At 40.4% G+C, this 21,748-nt stretch overlaps 2 long non-coding RNA genes across 2 annotated transcripts in view; one reads left to right on the top strand and one right to left on the bottom strand.

The window, feature by feature from the left end:
* The window catches only part of LOC310894767, an 80,898-nt gene that overhangs the window by 15,795 nt on the left and 43,355 nt on the right, over positions 1-21,748 (bottom strand). Inside the window, exons 2-3 of the long non-coding RNA XR_014580149.1 lie at positions 11,605-11,706; positions 2,893-3,022 (exon numbers count right to left, since the gene is read on the bottom strand). This is a non-coding gene — a long non-coding RNA (uncharacterized lncRNA). The remainder of the gene's footprint in view (positions 1-2,892; positions 3,023-11,604; positions 11,707-21,748) is intronic.
* Positions 578-19,400, top strand: LOC310894768. Its single transcript, XR_014580150.1, has 4 exons — positions 578-2,736; positions 13,226-13,301; positions 15,048-15,268; positions 17,565-19,400. It is a non-coding gene; the product is annotated as an uncharacterized lncRNA (long non-coding RNA).

Genomic DNA, 21,748 nt, shown 5'->3' with positions numbered 1-21,748 from the left:
ACACTTTCCTATCCTAGGGGATTCTCTGCTAGCACTTTGTGGTCCTATTAGAGCTTCTTGTTGCTGTCTTAGCAGTGCAAAAAGCTATGCTGCACAAGGGAATCTAGCCAACAGACCCTTACAAAAATGTTGCTCACATGAAGACAATGCAAAAGCCATCCCCAAAGTCACTAGAGTCAGACTCTAAAGTTACACAGAAAATAAGAAAAATAAGAAAAAAAATCAAAGCCTGTAAACTCTTCCTGTACTATTCTTACATCAAGTGAAGAAGGTGAAACAGTAAATCAGTGTTAATATGCGTGAAGACCTAGAGTGTGCAGCTTCTTTCTCCAATGATATATGGTCAAGAAAACAGCTAATGAAAGTAATTATTTACAGCAAGCATAAAAGCATTGCTAGTTAGAACACAATAGGTGTCATCATCACTTTAACTAAAGCTTTTGAGAGTGATGCCAAGTTGGTGGTGCCTTACAGTGACTGGCTTGAACTGCAGAGAACTGCAATTTTGTTTCAGATATCTGAAAATTAGATATTCAGAAAATTATCAGAGTAACAGCAGTAATCAAAATGAGGGAACTCTACAAAAATATAATAACTATAGACCTGTCAGCATCTTTATCCTTTCTGTTCCAGTTGATCCCAAAGAAGAGCATACTGAATAAGGATCCATTATGGCTATTAAGCACAGAACAGAACCAGTGAAAATTTCTACCTATTCTAATTTTCACCTGGGAGTACCTAACAGAATTGAGAGGATATCTCTGGAAATACAGTCATTCAAAAAATAACACTTTTTGAAATATCACTTGGTTTTATGACCAACATTTATGGATGCATTTTGGTTTTGCTTATGCTATTACTGAAATTCAATGTCCATAATAGCCACCCAGTCAGCATAGACAATGTTGGCTTAATTCTGTATCCATACTATATCTTAATTCTTGCAGTGGCTTGTTTTCCTCTCCATCTGAATGAGTAGTATTCTGGAATATACTTTACTTATGCCCTTTCAATTTCAAGTACACACTTCCATTAAACTTGCCTTAACTCATGATGAGCAGTTTTCCAGCAGCAATCTAAACTAAAATATTACACTGATACAACAACATTGCTTTACTTCAGGAACAGATGCTATGTCCCTCAAACAAGGTTTTTCTCAGGTCCCGGTGTACCTCCTAGGATCATCATAGTCATTTCATGTTGTGTCCTGTGATGTTCTTCAAATGACCTCCACTGACGATCCCCACCTTCAGAAGCTCCAGACATCTATGTCACTCTTTTATCAAACAACACAGATGCTGAATTTATTCCAAAAGGTAATTCAGGAAGTCTCTAGTGACTTTATATGACTTTCAAAGCGCTAAACATATTAGGTTCATCTAATGTAAGACACCAGATCTACAGCTTGCCTCTGATTCAGAAACGCTTTGCATCTCTGAAGCCTTGAAGTAATCTAATCATATATGGATGCGTTCAAGTCTGCGGGAGCCACAACAGCCTTAAACTTTGGTCTGGATCCTTCGTAATGAACCAGCCTGTGAGCTTGTCCATTTTGCTACTTTTACAGTAATTTTTTCACTCAGTCTAATTTTACTACTACCTTTTTTTTTCTTTTCTTTTTTTTTTTTTTAATTGAATTTGGTAAATATCTAAAGGGATAGAAATGTCAAACATCTGTGTATAGTTCAAGCAGATATTCTATTTCTACCAGCAACATTACAGTATTTTTATATTAATCATGTCTTGAGATACTTGCAGTGGTGATTAGTTATTCATATGCTAACTTCTTTAACTGTTGCACAACATTAAGCATACATCCGTTTTTATACAGTTTATGATCTCACAACCCATTTTATCCTTATTTTTAGAAACAGGAATTTTAACAAACCAAACATTAAAAAAAAATCTGCAAGAGCTGCTTGACTGCCAGGGTTACTTGTAGGAACACTGAATTCATCAGCTTACAACTGTTGTTGCTATGTGATATTGAATGCCCTTGGAATATTCTTCCCCTTTCCCTTGAATCTGGGCAGTGTGTCACCAGTTTTGAGCTCCTTGATGAGCCAGAATTTTATTTCAGAATTTATTGTATCCTGTTTTCAGAGACTGTCTTTTCTTCCTTGTTAAAATTAAGCTACAGTGCATCACCTCTCATACCCTTCCCACTGCAATTAGTTTAGAAACGTGTACACGGAGATGGTATCAGTTACCAGATTGCATTTTGGTGCATGCACAACAGTACAAAGTCAAAATATTCTGCTGCTTTGTTAGCTAGCAAAGCTCAGACAAGAACGGAGGATGCAAACGGAGAGGAACACAAGGCTGCCATCACCCTGCGATCACCCCTGCAACGCTTCTCGTTCGCTCTCTGGGGCGATTGATTCCCAAACACTTTCTCTGTTCGAGCAGATAGGCTGGGAGACGTTTTGGGGTGGGCCAGGGAAGCAGAGAGGCTGTCCGGACCTGCTGCCCCCTGCTCCTTGTCCCCACGTCCCCAGGGCCGGGAGGTGACCCCTCAGCACCAGCCTCGCTACCTGCCGCCCGCAGCTCTGCGAGGGAACCCGCCGGGCTCGTTGGCGTTTTTGTGTGCCTCGTTTCAAACGCTAGGTGTCACTGGCGTCCTCCTAACGCAGCCTGCTGAAAAAGTCGCTCCTCTCCGCTTGTTCGGTGCGGTACCCAAACGCAGCAGGCTCTCTTCAGTGCCTTCAGGAGCCCGGCAAATCCTGCTCAGCTCAGGTATGAAGGTGTTTGCAAAGCACGCACAGCGCAGGGTGGGTGCCTGAAACATGTGTGTGCTTGGGAAGCTGCAGGAGCAAGTATGTTCACAAGTGCAATTTGCTTTGCTTTTGTGCATTGTCAGGCAGCCACATGGCTACAGAAAGAAAATCTTACCCAGGGAGAAAGGATTAATCATCTCTGTTATCACACCAGTAGGCAAAAGGCTGCTGTGCATGGTCTTGTCCCTTCGCTGCAGGAGAATAGCTGTCCAGCACAGTGATCACGTCATCCCTGCTTATGCGTACTATGGAAAACACAAAGGAGAGCTTTGCAATGCATGAAGCAAGGAAGAGCCATAAACAGGAGTGAAATTTTAGCTCTAGTATAATCAAATTCAAATATTGCCAGAGGTTTTACAAAAAAACGATCGTGATCATGAAACAAGGTCTGAATAAATGATCTGGAATATTTTTCTACCCTTTGGGTACATTTTAACAAGTTCTTTGTACCGAGGTTTATATAACATGCTCCAGTGTCATTATACAAGTTCAACTTCTACACAGGCTTTTTCCATTCTCTTCAGCAAGTCTGTGGCTGGTAAGAGCAGTGAGGAGTCCTGGCATGAGTAAGGGAAACAAGCGATGCTCGATGGTGCACTAGAAAGTACCTTTCAGTTTTGATGACAGCCTTTGGAAGGAACTGAGGCATCCTCTTCTCAGGACCTACTGCTGTGCAGGGTGAAATGCAGACTGGCATCAGGCAGCACAGCAGCTGTCCCTCAGCCCAAAAGTCAAGGAGAACTAGAAGTGGCCTGACATGGATGAAAGTCTGTCTAAGAACAGGCAAGACCTTTCCCTGCCTGTTGTTTTGTTGCTGTTGTTGTTGTTTTTGTTGTTGTTTTTGTTGTTTGGTTTGGGGTGTGTGTGGGTGAGAGAGAGAGAGAGAGAGAGACCAGGTAGCTGGAGATTTGCCCTCAGTTTTTTAAAACATTCAAAATGGTACACAAATGGGTGAGATGCAGTCTGACCTGCAGTATATGTGCTGCATATACCTGCACTATATGTTCTATATATACTGTGCTAAGGATGGTCTCATTTAATGGCTTCAGAAAGTCTGAAGAGCAATTACAAATGCTAAGGTTAGCACTAAGGTGCTATTTATGCCTATACGGGGCTAATCACGTCCAGCTTCAATTCAAGACACATCCAGCATCCATCTTCACAAGTTACATCTACCCAGGCAGGAAGCCCTGAGGCTCGTCTCCATCCTCACACAAGACATCCAGTGGAGGTTTCCTGCTCATTCCAGACAATTTTGGGCATCTTATCTGGGGCAGGAAAACAACATAAGTTTCACTTCATCTTTTAAAGTATCCTCCACTCCTTTACTTTAAGGAGCACAAAAACAACCTCATGAAGAATCAGCCATGTTAAGCCAAATGGCAGTGATTAAAAACCTCAAGAATTGCTTCCTTCCAAAAATAAAGATACACCCAAGTCCCCTTTTCCCTCCATCCCCACCTCCCTCTCCACGATTCAAAATGCTGACTAAGGAACTGTGTTTCATTCTGTGCTCTAAAGACCCAGCACGTCTGGCCCCAATCTAAAAACTTGTTACCCAGGGACCAGCAGCCTATCTGTGCTGCAGGCTTGGGGCTGTCAGTAAAAGCATAAAGGCAGAGACCAATCTGTCTCATTCTGGCTAGGCATGAAATGAAAATGAGTAGAAAACAAATGATGCTGTTTGAGATAAAACTATCCAAGGATGAAATCTGTAATAAATCCTGTATTTCTGAATTGTTCACTCTTTCTTTATGCTTTCATTGTGAATAAAGTTTCCATATCAAAATCAGAATTGATTTACAAATAAATCAAACAAGCAAAATTGTTAAAATATATTACAAATTTATATAAGGGATTATTATATACAATCTTTTTTTTTTCAAATTCTATCAATTTTGTATATTCAAATGTGTTCCATTTAGAAGGCAAACTAAGCTTTGTTTTTCTCCCAGAACTAGCCCAGCTTTCTAATCAAAGGAAATACACTGATATTCAAAATTTTGCCAAGCTCTTTGTTCCCTCTTCCTAATGTAGAGATTCTCTCTAACGACTTTTTCAGACTGCCAAGCAAAATGATACATTTGAAAATCTAATGCAGCTTTTAAGGATGATAATGCTCATGTGTGCATACTTCAGAAAGTCATTTGTTTACTTGTCTTGAAGAGCTTATCTGGTCCTCACGGCACTGTGCCACACACACTCAGCAACACTGATGTCCTTCTGTCTTACACAAGAAAGAGATATTAGCTTAAATTGGCGGAGAGAAAATTTCCATTGAAACCCCAATGGCAAGGAAGTTTCAAAGTATGAATATCTTTCCTAATCCCATCTCCCCACATTGCCTTAAATTTGTTTCAACAACTTTCAGATGTCCTTTCAGTAGCAGCACAATCAGAAGAATACTGTCAGCATTGTATTTATATTAACTACAGTAAGCATGTAATTATTTTTGTCCTAAATATTTCAATATTTTAAGTCTCAACTGAAGCGCTGATTCACCAGTGATGCATATTGCATAAAGTTTATGTTGCATATAAACTTCATCTACTTACTCAGAAGTTTAATAAGACAAATTATGAAACAACTAACCATTATTTTATTTGATATATTTTGACATTATCCATGAAATGGATACATTACCTTACTCTTTTAATAAGATTTCTTAATAACAATTTTTCATCAAAATTTTTTCATTCATTCTTCAGCAGAGAAACATGCCCCAAATGTGTAATTCATGTAGTAACTAATCTAAGTAGGTGAATAAACAGTTGCTAGTTTGGTGTTGGACAGCTTCAACTGTGCACTGGATAGCAACAGTAGCAATAGTAGCAATTCAGGTTATGTCGAGTAATCTACACTAAGTTCTGCTGCTTAGAGGAAAAGAGCGTGTGTTAAATTTCCAAGCCTGTCAAGCCATTTATTCAGGATTTCTTTCCGCACCTTAGGGCTATGCCGGTTCTCTGAAAGATGTTACAGCCTCTTTTGTCCTTCCCATCACCTTCTGCATAGTCTGCCCAATAAATCTTTTAGGCTTCGCACTTACAAACAGCTTAGATGATTTAGCTTCTGTGCCACGCAAACTACTAGACACAGGCTTCTATTATTTTCAGTTATCAAACTACAAACCTTAATTCATCCTTCCTCACAGTCTGGGTTATTAGCACACCCGTCTTTGTGGTGCACCAGTCTGTGTGATTAGCACACCTGTCTGCTTCAAATCTGTCAATTTTCTACAGACCAAAGCCCACTCGACTATGGCTATTAACACCTTTCAGCACAAGAATATAATTCAAAATATAGTTCGGCTGAGATTTTGGGGGGAGAGTGAGGACGGCACTAAAAATTTGTTTAGGATGACCATTCTCTCAGGGAAAGTCCAGGTGCTTAAATGCTCTTGGAAGGCGAGTACAGAAGGGTTGCAGTGCAATAGGATCTGGAGCCCATTTCTGTGGCTGCTTATTCAAATCTTCCAAGAAACAAAAGGGAGAGGCTGGCAGCATTTTACATTTGTCTTCTGTTCCAGCTCCATGGGCACAAACAGTATGGGCACAAACAGTATTCTGCTTGGGTGTAAAGCCTTGTGCTTTAAACCCACCCTCCTTTTTCAGTCCCTCTCAGGACTTCACGTAGCTGAACTTCCCTGTTTGTTAAACATGGCAAAAAGTTGCTCTTTTCAAGAGAGTAAAGTGATCACATTGGCTGTCAGCCTCTACTGTTTTAGTTTAGGAATGATTTAATGCAAATAATAAAGAGTTTTCTGTCCCTTTATTCTTCACGACAGCTACATATTAACATTTTTAAGAGCAAGTTAACTATTTCATTGCTTTTTAAAGTCAGATATATTGATTGCATAATTTTCTATTTGAATCTCCTTGGTAAAGTTCTTTTTACAAAGAAACACTATATCACAGAAATGTTGGCTGAAGTGAATCCAAGCTCAGTATGCAACACAGTGCCCAAGTAAGAGGATAAATCTTTTTGGGCTATCATCGTTTTGTTCTCACATTTCATTGAAATACGTTACCCACTGTGAGGGAGGAAAAGCCTCAAGGGCTCTTGGTATTTCTCAACTGTGAATTTCCAGATACTTGCTATATTTATGGCTACATTATCAGTCTTCATCAGGATGCAGTAAATACCTTTGCAGAGGTCAGTATCTTGGATTTAGTTCAATTGTTATTTTCAGTGGTGATAGAAACTTGACTTAAATCACTCCTGTCATGTACTTGAGACACTCAGCTTGTTCCAGCATCTCGCTCTCCCTCTCAAACGAAGGACAGATCCCCTGCCTGGAACCGCTGAGAATAAGAAACCCTGCCCTGCTGTCCTGCTAGCTCTCCTTTTGGGCTTCTTATTCCCCAGCACTGTTCTGATCCTTCAGAGACCACAGATAATCCACTAATTTCCTGGAATAAAAGCCATCTCCTTATGGCTTTCAGTGACTCTGTCTACAATATTATACTTCTTTTATTTAATTTCACTTTGTTTTACGACTCCATCCTCTCACATGACCAGCACCCCTGAATCCCTTTTCTTTTCAGCTCCCCCTTCCTGTTTCTGTATTATCATCTTTTCCACTTCCTTACTTCACTGTCCTCAGCTCTAAAAATATTGCCAAAGGCCATTTCCAAAAGACCTTGAAATACTAGAAAGAAATACACATCTCTGGAAATCCATCCCCTCCCATGTATGTCTGAAGTCTTATATTCAAGCAAAACCATTGTTTTTCCATGGTTCAGTCTACCTCAGGCTTAATACCGAGCACCTTAGCACCCAGCTGTGCAAGATTTCTGTAGCACCCAGGTTTTCAGATTCTTTATTGCCCAGATTCCTGTCATTTGCTTCTGACTGAAAACTAATGCTGCTTACAAGGACTTTTCCCTGATCTTTTCATGCCTACGCCTTCTACCCACCTCCACATGCTTCACTCCTGTATTTGACACAGACCTCTAATTAGCCTAATTAAATCAGATCAGTGTGTCCCCTTTATAGGAATAAATTATGTATTTTTTAAGAAGAATAGATTGGGCTGAAATATAACCCCCTGGAACATTCTTGCTCAGAGCAGGTGTCATTTGTAAAAATGTGCTAGCAGCCTGCCTGCCTGAGACACAAATCTTCCTCCCTTCCTCCCTCTCAAACTCTTACCTCTGCTGTTTCTTAGTCACTTGTTGCAATAGTTTCAAACTCTAACCCAAAGTCCTCATTAATCTCCACCTAGGAGAAATACATCCATAACCCTCATTCCCTCAGTGAGCTGATTTCCCCTGCTCTTTGTCATATTGCCTCACTTTCACTTGTTCTCAGCTCCTCTCAGTGATCTAGCCATTTCCCATCAGCCTTAGACAAGGGTTTGCGTTACTTGCCCTAAAAATAGCAACATTTTATAACTGTATATCCATCTTTCTCTTTGCCATTGTCTCTGACATCTTTTTCAGAACCTCTACTCTGTTGCAGAGAGAATCACGTTGCTTCTATGCCCCAAATCCCTCTTCTCTAGGGACTGGTGGTCCAGACAAGTGTAGAGCTCTTCTGGCTCTGCTTGAGCTCTCAGGGCACAGTGTACATCTGTTACCTTCACAGGGTCAGTCATTTCAACTTACACCTGTTTAAATACCAACCCTGGCCTGCAAGCATAGAAACTGTCAGACTCCTTCCCCCCAACTTTCAGCTTCCAGCCCTCTGCCTGAGAGAGCTAACAGAATATCACCTCTCCTAATCACATTTTGGGGTTCAATAACAAACATTGGATTTATCAAGATTCCCTTTTCAATATCCAGTCAAGCACTTCACACTCCTATCAACCATACAAGCTCAAAAAGTTAATGTCTCTTCTCTTTATGCTTGTCTCCTACCCTCTTCTGCATTCTTCAAATTGTGTTTCTTTTTCCTTAGCCTGCAAACCCCATCCTTTTCCCTTCTTCTGGCCATTTGGCTAAATAAAATTCACTGGAAAAGAGGGGTGATATCTCCCTCTGCTGCTTCTTCAGTCACAGCACTCCCATGTGTAAAACTTTGCACCAATTGCAAGACAAAAGGAACCAGTATGTGCACCTACTGCGAGCTCTGGTACTTCAAAAGCATGGGACAATGAAATATGCCTGTATTTCAGAGCATATTTTTTAGAAGAAGATCTGGGCTTAATTTTTAATCTTTCTATTAATATAGAATCCACAAGCAAACATAGGTAAATTGATTCATTATAATTTAGAGAGATTTTTTACTTCTTGCTTCCAACTACTAGACCTTCCTATGCTTTTTGCTGAAGAGCAAAGAGCCTTCTGTCCTCCAAGGACAATTCCCACATTAGTCTTTCCTTAAAATAAATCACCTGAGAACCCTGAACTATGAGTCATGCTTTCTAGTGCTTTAATAATCCCCAGAACTCTCTCCCAAACCACAACTGTCTGGGCACAGACACAGTTTTCTAGCATAGGTTGCACAGTGCCAAATAATAAAACTTCCCCACTCAGTGTATCCATGTTGCTTGTACTGCAATTTAACTACCAGGATCCCCAGACTTTCCAGTATTAGAAAGACAAACTTGCTAAAAGCCCTATTCCTGTGTATAGAATAAATAAATAAATAAATAAATTTACGTTTCTGTATAGGTTTTCTAATACAAATACATTTTCTCTGGATTGCAGAAATCCACAAAGACCTTGACATTAGTCCCTCATTCAATTTCTTTTTCACCTGGATACTTTTGAAAGACTTTGTGCATGTGTTCTCAGAAATCCAGGCTCTCCCTTGATCTGCACATGGCCTGTTTTCAGAATTGGCCAGAAAATGGCCACTGGAACCCATGGGAGATTCCTGTCAGTAGGTTCCCTTCCCAGCTGGCCATGAGATGATCAAAATTGCTCACCAGCCAGAATTGCTCAACATCAAACAAATATTTATTTACCAGTCTCATGGGTAAAACCAGGTTTCTTGCTGTGGCATTTCGTTAGCATAGACGCTCCTACAACATTGACAGACATCTTCAAATAGTTCCTGATATTTCTTTCTCTCAACTGCGTTTCAGAGATTCTTAATGGAAGCAGGGAACAGATGAGAACCAGAATAATACTGTGTTATACAGTTAACTTTCAATAGAAGTAACAAGGTACAAAATTAAATGGATGAATTGTTTCATACAGCATTTAAAAACTTACACCATACAATATTTCCAGAGCTTTTCACGTAGAAAAATAGTAGCAATTCAGCTCTGCAGGGTCAGAAAACTTCTTGGATACCCATCTCTTTCTACACTCTCAGATGCAAGATACCTAGTCCTGCCAATTAATTACTTCTATCTGCCATTTAACCTTAGTTGCTGTTAGAATTGAAAATATTTTGTGCTCGTATGTGACTGCATCACCTGGATGTTTCCCCAAATGCAGAGAAATATAATTATTTTTAGTCTTTTTTGTTCTAATTCTAACAAATTCTTCTAGTAATGAGGTCATGCCATTGTCACAAAGATCATGAAGAATTGTGTACAGGAATTTTGTCTTCATTCTGTTGCTAAAATTTTGCCATTTGACTTTTCTTTCCACTTTTCTGTAATACTCCATTTCTGACGTATACATGACACTGCATAACTAGAAAAAATAAATTTGACAGAGGTTTTTTTTTTTTTTCGGTTGATTGTTTTCCCCTCTAGGCAGCATACTCCCTTATTTTCAGGACTGTTTTTCCTATATGTGGTAGAACATTCTTGAATGTTCCCAGATAATACTTATGTTTTAATGAACATTTTGTGAGTTTTATTTTTTAAAGCTAAAAATTCAAATGTGTTTATTACCAGTATGAGCTTTATTCTGTTTGCCCATAATGAATGTTAAGTTACAGATCTCTTTGCTCAGATGTTACCAACAAACTTGGTCTACCAATCAATCCCTCTTTGTATTTCAAGATGTAGTCTAATATAAAAGTCCCCTGAGCTGGATACAGCAATTTTTGATTTAAGAAACTGTCATCTCTAACATTTAAAAATTCCAAGGACCTTTTATTATTGGCAGCATGAGACTAGCAGTACAAGACACTCAGATGGAAGTCCCCCATGATAAAATGCTGCATTTTCCACACATTATAAATAGATCTTTAAGATATCAGTTACCCTGTTCTCTAGAGCAATGTCTGTATCAGACGTTGTCTTAAGGTCTTTCTATTAGGGCACCGATCCTAAACAATTTGTGGGCACTTAGCTTTTATGCTGCCAAAGCTTTGGGTATTATCCTCCTCCCTATCAACAGTGGTTCTGGGTAAAATGCCAATGTCTCTGAATTTACATGTCCTCTACCAGCATTTTCTCAATGTTTGTGTCCTTGCTTGCCTTCCCTATTCCTTCAAAGACAGACTTTCCTTTCTAACACTCTTCTCCACCCCCTTCTGCCCTATGTTCCCTCCTCACTCCTCCCCCATGCCCCATTCATTCAAGTCCTTGCTACTCCACCAACAAATCCCCACTGGGTTCCTAATACCTTATCACCTCCATTTCTCCTTCCTCATGCACCTTTTGGATGCTAGCTTTCCCACCAGTTTCCCCATCTGAATTCCTATTCTCCCCTTCCCTTGCTCAGCTCTCAGCTAGCAGGTGAATTACCTCTTGCTCTTCCTCTCTAGCTACTTTCTCACCAATAACATTCTTCTGTTCAGATCCAATTCTGTTTTGGATCTCAGCCACCTTTGTCTTCTTAGCAATTTCCCTTATTCCCCACTACCTTGCTCTTTTACAAATCCTGTTAGAGCCACAGTCTCTTAGGAAACAAATTAAGCTAAAGCCTCTGATCAACACAGGGAACTTTAGGGGTTGGAAACAGCATAAAGATTTGTTTACCTGCAACACAATGTGGCTGGTTTCTCAGAACTGGGATTTCCTAAGGATCCTGGAGGATTTCCCAAGTTGTACCAAGGTCAACAGAGATGTGCCTCTCAATGCCTGCAACATCAAAGAATTGCCAGAGAAGGAGTGGTTATTAAGTGTTGCCCACCTTGTACTGTGGACAAAAAGAGGAACATCATCAATTTGATCCTTAGATCTGGTCTTGCTTAGCCAGTCAAAAGAATAAGAAATCCATGTTCACATCACTGGGGAGAGGTGAAAAAAACCTATGCATCATTTTTCATTTAGGGGAGGGAAAAAAGACTCTGTACCTTGCTCAAATATTATTTGTGTTGATATGATTAATAATACATTTAAAAAATTAAAACTATAAATTGTTTGGTTCAAATGCAATGAATGCAAATAACTTTAACTCCAAAGCATTATTAAACAGTAGAAAAATAATAAGGCTTTTTTTTACCCAAACTATGAAAAGTCATTTAGAAGTGAATACAAAGTACAGACAGAAAATTCTGGTTTGAGACAGGAAAGAAAAATAACCAGAATCTCCTACAGAGTCCCTGATGGCTGAATATGTGAAATTAATCACTGACAGGTGGAGAGGACAATTCTCCACACAGTGTTGAGCTTCCTATTCTCTGAATGACAGCCAGTTAGAAAAAGAGAGCCAAAGATAATAAGAGGTGCTTTGCTGCATTAACTTTCTGATCACCAACCATGCACCTGCAGCAAAAACTAGGTTTGCCCAAAACCTGAACTGTGAGTACATCTTAAGTATGTATATATTATCCTGTACTTGCATTTCCTTTGGCAGTCTTCCAAATGCCATCCCCATTTGTCACAGCCCTGGTAAACCCCCCCACACGCATCCCAAGCAATCACTACACTTGAATGTTTGGTGCAGACACAGAATTCATGTGGTTTTGGCTCTTCTTTTTTTTTCTGTGCAGGCTTCTTGGTCTCCAACTCCAAGACTTATTCTGGGGGAATACCTTGCACCATGAGAGCCCTTGATTCAGCTCTCCTATGCTAAAACCTTCTGCATCCCTGAGATTTTCCTTGAGTTAGTTCACTGTCCTTGCCAAAAAGCTTCATATATACATTTCTCTGTGGTACTCTGGAAAAGATGAGTATGGGAGCATAAAAGACACAAACAAAACAACCCCATGTCAGGTTCAGAGGAGACAAAATGCATCAAACTATGGAAATCATTGCCATGGTGTGGTCAGGATGCCAAATGCAGCTCTACCATGTCTAGCATTAGGTAAAGTCAAGTTGTAAGAAACTTGTCCAGCAAGTGTTAAAAACAAGCAGAAAATAGTAGTTGAGAAAGTCTCTGAGCTGCAGATCACTGGTGATTAAGATGATAAGCACTACTGTATGTTCTAAAACTTTTTTCCCAAGTATCCAATATTGTCCTCTGTCAAAACAGGATACTGGGATAGATCAGCTTTTGCTCTGACTCAAAATAGCTCTGTTCTTATGGTGTAAAATGACAGGGATTTTGCAGAGAAATATCTAAAACAATTTTTCTGTTTCAAACAGTACTGGTGACATATAGATCTGGAAAATGATAAATAAGCCTAAGTAAATCACTGTCTTCACTTCTTCACAGAAACTAAGCACCTTCTCTGTTGCAGAGGAAGAAAGATTTTTGTCTAAGCTTTCTGCCTTTCTCTCTTCTCATAATGGTAAGTATGAAATTCTTCTTTGTATATACCTCAGTGTTTTGCCAGCATGAAACTTCCCTATCCAAACCGAAATGAATGTCAGCTGAATGAAGTCCTCCATCACTGATCAGTTGTCTTCTAACTAACCCACCTTGAAGAATGCACATAAAATCGGAGGTGGTCACCCTTTCCTGTAACAGCACTTCTCCCTGATTGCATGATCAACGAGACTGCTTTGACACAAAGCAGACATAAATTTAGCTGCAAACTTAATTCCTCACACTGATACAAGTATGGTTTAAAGGAATAATGTCACCTGAATAAAGGTAGATACTTGTAAGGTAAAATGTGTCAAATGCTGGATGCACATAATCTGTCCTGCAATTTAGAACAGGAAATGAAGGATAAGCATCATAAACTGCAGCTACCAGGCAAAAATATTGATAAACAGCAGGGTTTTTTTTTTTTTTTTTTTTTTTTCTGGGTAGGACTTAGCTTTCTATGCATGCTGTTAAACATTTGAGAAGTTTTGGGTTTCATTTTTTTTTGTCATGAATATATATAAACATATATATGAAAAAATATAGTATTTGAATATCATACAGGACACACAAAATGAATTAAAAAAAAAGGCACTGCTCTATAAGCATATTTCTTATCCAGATTTTAAAGTACAGCTCTATGTTCCATGTCACTCAAATGGCAGTATTTAAAATTACTGCTAACACCTTCAGAAGCTGATAAGCTTGTTTCAGTGCTGTCAGCTAAGTCCCCATACCTTTATCTGGAGTTTTCATATGCTCTGAAGTTCAGTCAGCTTACCTCATATTCACAGAAATATTTTAACACTTTCTGCAGTTCAACCAAAAAAAAATAAAAATCTTTCAGGTTCAATGTGTGTCCAGGAGCAAGATTCAGCCAGTACTCAGTAGTGCACCAGATTAGCTTTTCTGGTGGCCTGATTGCTTTCATCTTTGTTTACGAAAAAAGCTAACATCTGTAAGGATGTGAAAAATTCTCATAAATTTGAACCAAATGCCATGCACTTTTCTGAGACTACCAGAAATTCACAACATACTCTCTGAAGGGTATGGTCTCCTCTGTCAATCTTAATGAGCTGTTCACGCTCAGGCCCAACTATTCCAGCTATTTCACTGCTGTTTGTTTGCAAAGCAGAACCAGGGCTGGCTGTTTATGATACAGAGATTAAAAGAACACTTGCAATTCATTCTTGCATTCAGTTTAACTCCTGTGTGTGCTGTTGTTGTCCTAGCAGTGGTGCAATTTGTTTGGCTCTCCAGTCGCTGAAGATAGCTTGCGTGGGTGGGTGAGCTGCTGCCACCTGCTACTGCTGCTTTATCAGAGAGCTGTTCCTGAACACACATGCCCTCTAAAAACTGGAATGAGATTCCTACGTTTTCATGTGGGAACAGAATGAAGCAAAGGTAAATCAGAGCTTCTCACATTATTACAGTGACAAACCACAGCAGAAAGAAAGTAGAGCACTGAACAGGGCCAGGTCCTCTGTTGGTACACGCTGGTGCTGTCTCATTTACTTTGGCAGAGTCCATTTACTTCATTTGAGGATCTGGCACTTGCTAGGGTCCTTAAAATATTGAAGAATAGTTATTTAAAAATAAGTAGATTTTCTGCAAGGTCTTTTTCTTTTGATGATTTTTTTTTTCCTAGTATACATTTCTGGAATGAACAGTGTTTTAAATCTGTATTATGTTATATTTTTTCTTTGTTTGTTTGTTTTCTGTTCAGCAATGTGTCAGTATGACATTTTTGATGCAAGTCAGTCCCTGCCTGCACTTTGAGCTGCTCCACCTTGAGCAGGGACAAACTCCAGCCTGATTAATCCTGCACACGGTCTGTGGAATATCCAAGTCCTACAGACACTGACGTGACTGCAACAATAATGGGATCTGATGGGTGTCTACCCTGCCCTGGAAAGCAGATAAACCCTTACTGACTGTTTTCATTGGGTAATTATTATTTTTTAATTTGGTTCCAGTAAAGAGAGTCTCTATATTCAAGCCTAACATTGTTAAATGTTAATGCTGCCCACAGTGCTTAGTGTGCTTCTTTCCATAAACTGAACAAAGCGGCTGTGCTCTCTTGCCAGCCACAGATTTATTGAGGTATGGATTACACATATTAAACACAGTCATCAGGCCACAAAGGTTCCATCACAATCTGCCTACGAGCTAACATCATTAAGAGGCAGACTTCATATATCTTCATGACTGATACGCTGATCTTTCCCACTCCATTGACTAATGAATTGACACACACAATGTTCTTCAACATTAGTGTGCATGCCTTTGATTTACAGCACTGAAGTACGGGGCTGTAAGCTCTCAGATGCTGATGAATTCCAGACAGCACTTGCACCTGGCTGACCAGGATGCTTCCCTCTGAGGAAACCAGTGCTCGCATCCCAGAATCGTACATAATAAATGTGGTGGGCCTCACTCTGTCTGCAGTTTCACCTTCACAATACCATCAACGACTGCTTGCCTTCCTGAGCCAAATCCCCAGCTGCTATAAATCAGTGCACATTGATTTACATCAGTTGTTCTCTGAGCAGCGTCTGAGTCTTTTGGTTTGTCTGCTTTAAAGACACATCTGGGAGCCACCAATGCATGCTTATTCCCAGGGTTCATCGGTGCCAGGGAAAAGGGCTTAAGAGAAGGTGAATAGCAGATTTCTGCCCACAATGGGTGTCAGTCCTGCCAGCCTGCAGCTGTGGTGGGAAAACAGTGGCTGCTGGCCCAACACTGCCTCTGTGAGGTTATGGGAAGACGGGGATTGAAAGGAGATGTGGTCCAGAGCTTTTGCCTGTTGGACTAATTGGCTGGCTACAGGCTCATGTTTTGCTTGCAGCCGTGTATTTAAGTTACCCACAGCACAGATTACCCTGTTCTAAGGGTGACTGACACAAAATAAAGACAAATTTCAACACCTTGGAAGGTGTCGGCACATAGAACAGTCATCTTCCAGTCTGCTACTAAATCCATCTGATAAAACAAAAGATCCATCCCAGGCACTATCAATTCTGAGAGCAGGACAAAGCAGGAGCAATTGCTTGGATGTGTCCTGAATGAAAGACTAAACATGATTTGTAGTGGGAGATGTCGTGTACTGAGCCCATAAAGGCATTTCCAAAATTAAAATTAAAATAGGAGATTTTTATTTTATGAAGAAAATAAATCAGAATTTTAAGAAGTCTGATAACAGATGCGCAACTAAATCATCCAGATCTTCCCTCAAGGAGATATATACCAATCTTTGACACAACGTTTTAATGATGACTGAAATATATTACTCCTTGTAGATTTAGGGTCTGTTTCTTTATTTTAATGTTGAGATGCCTCGTATATTTATGCAGATTTCATATCAGTAAGATGTCACAGACCTACCCATTTTTAACCAGAGGATTTGGAGATGTGGGCAAGTTTCTTCCTGCTACTCACAAGAAAAACAACATGCAAAAACAATTAAAATAAAGATTTGACTAGACGGTCTAACTAACCTGACGAAAAGAAACATTTTTTTTTCTTTTAGCTCATTTGCTAAGACGGTCATCTCACTTAAAATCCCACAGCAGACTTGTCACATGACTAACACTTTGCAAATAAGGAGTGTGAGGCACGTCACTGAAAATAGAAAGACGTTCTCCTGGATGGAAAGAAATGTTAACCGTAAGGGTAGTCAATTCCATATCCTCCTTAAGTGAACAGATCCAAAATTGCATTGAAAATACAGGAGAACTAAGCTGTTCTATTAATTGTCCATGTTCTGTTCTTTCTGGATAGAATCAACGTGGTAAACAGAAACTGGTTATTAGTGTTTGTACCTGACAAAAGTTGAGGCTGGAGAATGAAGAAAAAATACCAAATAAAGAATTCTATCACAAAAGAGATTGTTATACTACCTGCAATCAAAATTAGATCATTTTTCAAAGCTGCTAGATATGAATGTAAGCTGCTTCTGGGCATCTTTAATTTATGTGACTGCTACTGGAAAAGCAAATAATGTATTTTGATACTGTTCTTAACAGCATTACAGGATAAAATGTGTCACAGGGTGACAATGTCACCCTGCAGTACCAGTTGTATAGAGAGTGAAAAGCCTTTCCTTTTAATATCTAGCTCATATTGTCCTTCATTGCTGATAGACCATGCTTATAATGCTGAACTGAGTAATGGAAATAAATGTTTTAAAATCTTGTTAAATTAGAAATCATATTCCTAATGTGTGCTGACTCTATCTCTTCAGATAATCCTCATGGAGATTATCGTGGGAAGTGAGGCTGATTTGGGGATGGAGCTGAATTCTTCATGAGGAAGCAGCAGCACAGGAGCTACCTGGAAATTTATTTTGCAGACTAGGATGAAGAGATGAACCAGTGGGTGTGAGAAGAGGCACTGGCACTGGGACAAAGACCTGCTCTGTACAGGCTGCTGGTAGGAAGACCTACTCTATACCTGCCTCTGGGTTTGATGGTGGACCATCTTCCAGCGGAGCCTGCAGAAGGTGAAAGAGCCTACTGCCAAACCGAGGCAGGACTGTCCACCTACCAAAGGGGCTGGCTGAGTTCTACAATGTTCTTCTCCTTGCCACCAGCTGTAATGTGATTCCTCAGAGGAAAAGAGGCAGGGTAGAGAAGATTTGCAGACCTTCACCAGCAGGACTTCATTCCCAAAGGACCACTCTGAGTGCTCCCTTTTACAGGCAGGAGTCTGGATCTGTTCCTACGCAGAGGAGATGTGCTTAGGGAAAAGGACCAGAACACCTTGTGGGAAATAGATCCCTAAAGAGTAGATGGAGAGAACATAACAAGTGGATGTTTTACTGAATAAGTCTTTTCATTTAAATAATTCCCATCAGACCACGCTCTTTTTATCTCCTTTGTCAGTGCTCTTACATGGCCCATGGGAATCTTGCTGCCTTGGCTTCAGAAACTTTCAAGTGTTCAAGATGATGTGAAAAAACTACATGATTTTTTTTTTTTGCTGAAAACCTCTTTGCTGGGTGTCATTAAACTATCTTGAATTTCCCATCTCCTGCTGTTCACCTTGCCTTGAAAAGTTCCACTCCAAAGAAAAGTTCTGTTCTGTCTCACTCTGCGTCAGATCTGCTGGCTCCTTCACTGCCCTTTTCCCTCAAGGCATTGCAATAAAGAACAGCATAGTTAAATTTGTTCATCTGATGTTCCAGGATGAAGAGCAGAAAGTGGATAAACTCAGTATTTCTCAAAGTGCACTTACCCTCATGTACACAATGGTGTTTGCTCCCCTCATTTGAAGATGTATGAACTCCTTCTCAGAACAAAAAGAGCTCCATGGGACTGTGTGGACTATTCAGACAGCAAAAGCAACCGACAAGTCTTAAAAAGCTGTGCTTAAGTGGCTTGTTCGTACTATGAAACACAAATTGGATTCATTAGCAGAAACAAACTTACAGGAAAAGTTTGTTGTTCAATAGCCTGTCAACAGATACACAGACCAAAATATTAAACTCTTAAAGACTTCTGTGAAGCATGAGGTGTGTACTGAAAATACCAACCTGTGTGTTTAAATACACCAGGCTGGCCCTTCCGTGTGTGTTTCCACAAACTTTACACACAATACTCTATGGATCTCTAGTAACACCAAGGGTACGCTGTTATTGTGATTCCTGTATGGGCTTCTTCCTTCTCATTAGCTCCATGTTATAGATGGGAAGAGAATAAACTGCAGGCAAAGTTTGATCTGAGATGACAAGACTAATTTTGGGAAAAATATCCCTCTACTTCTCCAGTTGTCAAATTTAATCTAAAGCAAGTGCAGTGTGCAGATAGTAAACATAATATCCTCCTAATTATATTAAACTACCTCTCAGGAGCTGCTCTACCCTCTTGTCAAAGGCCGGGAACTGGCTTTTAATGGTGAATGTGAACCTCAGTGGGACAGTCTATATCATCATTTAGTTCAGCAAATGTAGCCCAAATCAGTTGTATAGGTGTAATTAGATGCTGAAAAATAATTACCTTGGCCTTACCATTAAAAATTTCTTGCTTGTATCCTCTTGTGATCTATGAACAAATTACTTTATTAGGAAATCATTAGAGCTCAATTTGTCTCTATATACTACAGACATCAATATTCATTTCTCATAATGGAACCGCACATTCTTGCCATAAATTCATACAACTACATAGCCAGATACCAATTTGGAGTTGTTACCAACCTTAACTAAAAGACCACTTTTACATACTGAGAAGTTTTTCCTTATGCACCAACTTCCAGAAAAAAAAAAAAAAAAAAAGAGCTACATGAGCTTTGTTCTTAGGCCATGCACTCAGACAATCTTTGCATTTTTATGCCCCACTACAGAGGGAGAGCTTTATATGTGGGTGAACTCTTTGTGCTACTACACTATCTAAGTTTGGGTGTGCTGGAGCAAACTGCCTTAAGTAAATTATACTAATATGAGAACACACACTACTATTTTAAGAGCTTCAAGAGTATCCTGCTTAGAGCGTGTTCTTGGGACTGGCTCCCAGCCTGTGTGGATGAGAGCAACCCAGTCCTGCTGGGGCAGTGGGGAGGCACCCACAGGTGCCCTGCAGGACAGCCTGGCCAGGACCAACCTGATCTCAGGGCCCCTTGCAACTTTTATTAGGGAACTATTTCTCTTCAGATTTCTGTGAGAACTGAGAAAGTAGGCTACCCTAATGCCCTTGGTGTGGGGACATAGTATAGTTTCCAGTCATATCTAGCAGTTAACTGATTTATTGACTATTAGAATTTACAGAGCAGATGTGAGAAGGAAAGGAGATGATTAGTCAGACCCCAGGTCACCTCCTGTTATAAATTATCTTTGCATAGTTTAGCCTTTAGCTTTCACATAAGCACAGGTTCTCACTGAGGTCTGTCATTGCAAGACTGAGTAAAATGACAAGGTGCAGCAGCTAATTTTCTACAGTGGCGGTTGGATAGTCACTTGCTGTTGAATGAGCCAGTATAAGGCAGTTGCCATTGTTATACTTCTCTGAACATTACACATGCCGATACAAGTACTCTTTTTACTGGGGCTTCTGAATTTCCATTCTGATGTACACATGCATGCGTGCAAGCAGTCCTGCGTTTTATAACACAACATTTTTTCTGGATTTTGGTATGCCACAAGCACTTGAGAAGGATTTAATTAAGAAGATTGGCTATAAGCAGCAATATGTCCACAGAATTCATAATCATTTCAGGAAAAATGCTGCTAGGGGGTTTTCAAAAATATTGCTTAAAAGTTGATGAAGACTGAGAACATTCTCAGCTCACTTTAACTTCCATTTCAACGGGTACAAATTAGCATCTCTTTCCAATTATAAAGTTGTCTGTCTAGAATCTGTGGTGGTCTCACAATGATGGCTAGCAAAGCTCCATCCACGGACTGCAGCTGCGGCCCGGGGCCTGCTCCTGCAGGGGCTCTCCATGGGCCGCAGCCTCCTCCAGGCCACATCCACCTGCTCCACCGGGGGCTCCTCCACGGGCTGCAGCGTGGAGATCTGCTCCGTGTGGGACCCGTGGGCTGCAGGGGAACTTCTGCTGTAGCACCTGAAGCACATCCTCCCTCTCCTTCTTCACTGACCACGGCATCTGCAGGGCTGTTTCTTTCACTTTTCTCACCCGCCTCTCCCAGCTGCTGTTTTGCACCATTTCTTCCTTTTCTTCAATCTGTTCTCCCAGAGGCCCAGCCAGCATCGCTCACTGGCTCAGCTCTGGTCAGCGGCTGGCCCCTTTTGGAGCCGGCTGGAGCTGGCTCTGATCTGACATGGGGCAGCTGCTGGGCTCTGCTCAAGGAGGACACTCCTACAGTTCCCCTGCTTCCAAAACCTTGCCACTTAAACCCAATACAGAATCACGTATGTCTCATTGTCAACACTCTCCACTGCAGTGGAGTTCACTCTGCTAAGGCTCTTATTCACAAGCTACCGGAGTCCTGAGTACTCCACTCAGGACCCCTTTGAATCCTTCTGACTCTGTCCCTGTAACGTGAGCCACGGCTGTTCAAGCTGCTGAGAAAATGCACCACAAGGCGGGGCACTGAGCTGGAAGCAAATGAAATGCCAGACTCTCTGCAAAGCCCTTGCACATAGTTTATGGTATTGAAGTTGTTAAAGCAGTGAGTAGACAATAAGCATCTCAGTCCAGTTCCTTCACACAAAAGGAGCAAAGTGCTAAAGTCATCAATATAAGTAGCGTAAATCAACTGAATAGGCAGCTGTAAAATGACAGCTACCTATAATATGAGACTTAAAAAGCAAAGATAAAATACAGGTGGATTTTTATCTTTTGGGTTTATAAGGCCGTGTTTGATGGACCATAAGGTCTTGCTAGACTTAATGGGCCAAATTCCTCCCTGGGGTAACTCTATTATGTTCGGTTGTCTCCTATCAGGATGGTTTGAACAAGGAGAATTAT

The sequence above is a fragment of the Anser anser genome, assembly GCF_964211835.1.
Source record: "Anser anser genome assembly, chromosome: 2".
Lineage (NCBI taxonomy): Eukaryota > Metazoa > Chordata > Aves > Anseriformes > Anatidae > Anser > Anser anser.
Note: the sequence above shows the minus strand (reverse complement) of the source record. Positions and strands in the feature narration are given on the sequence as shown.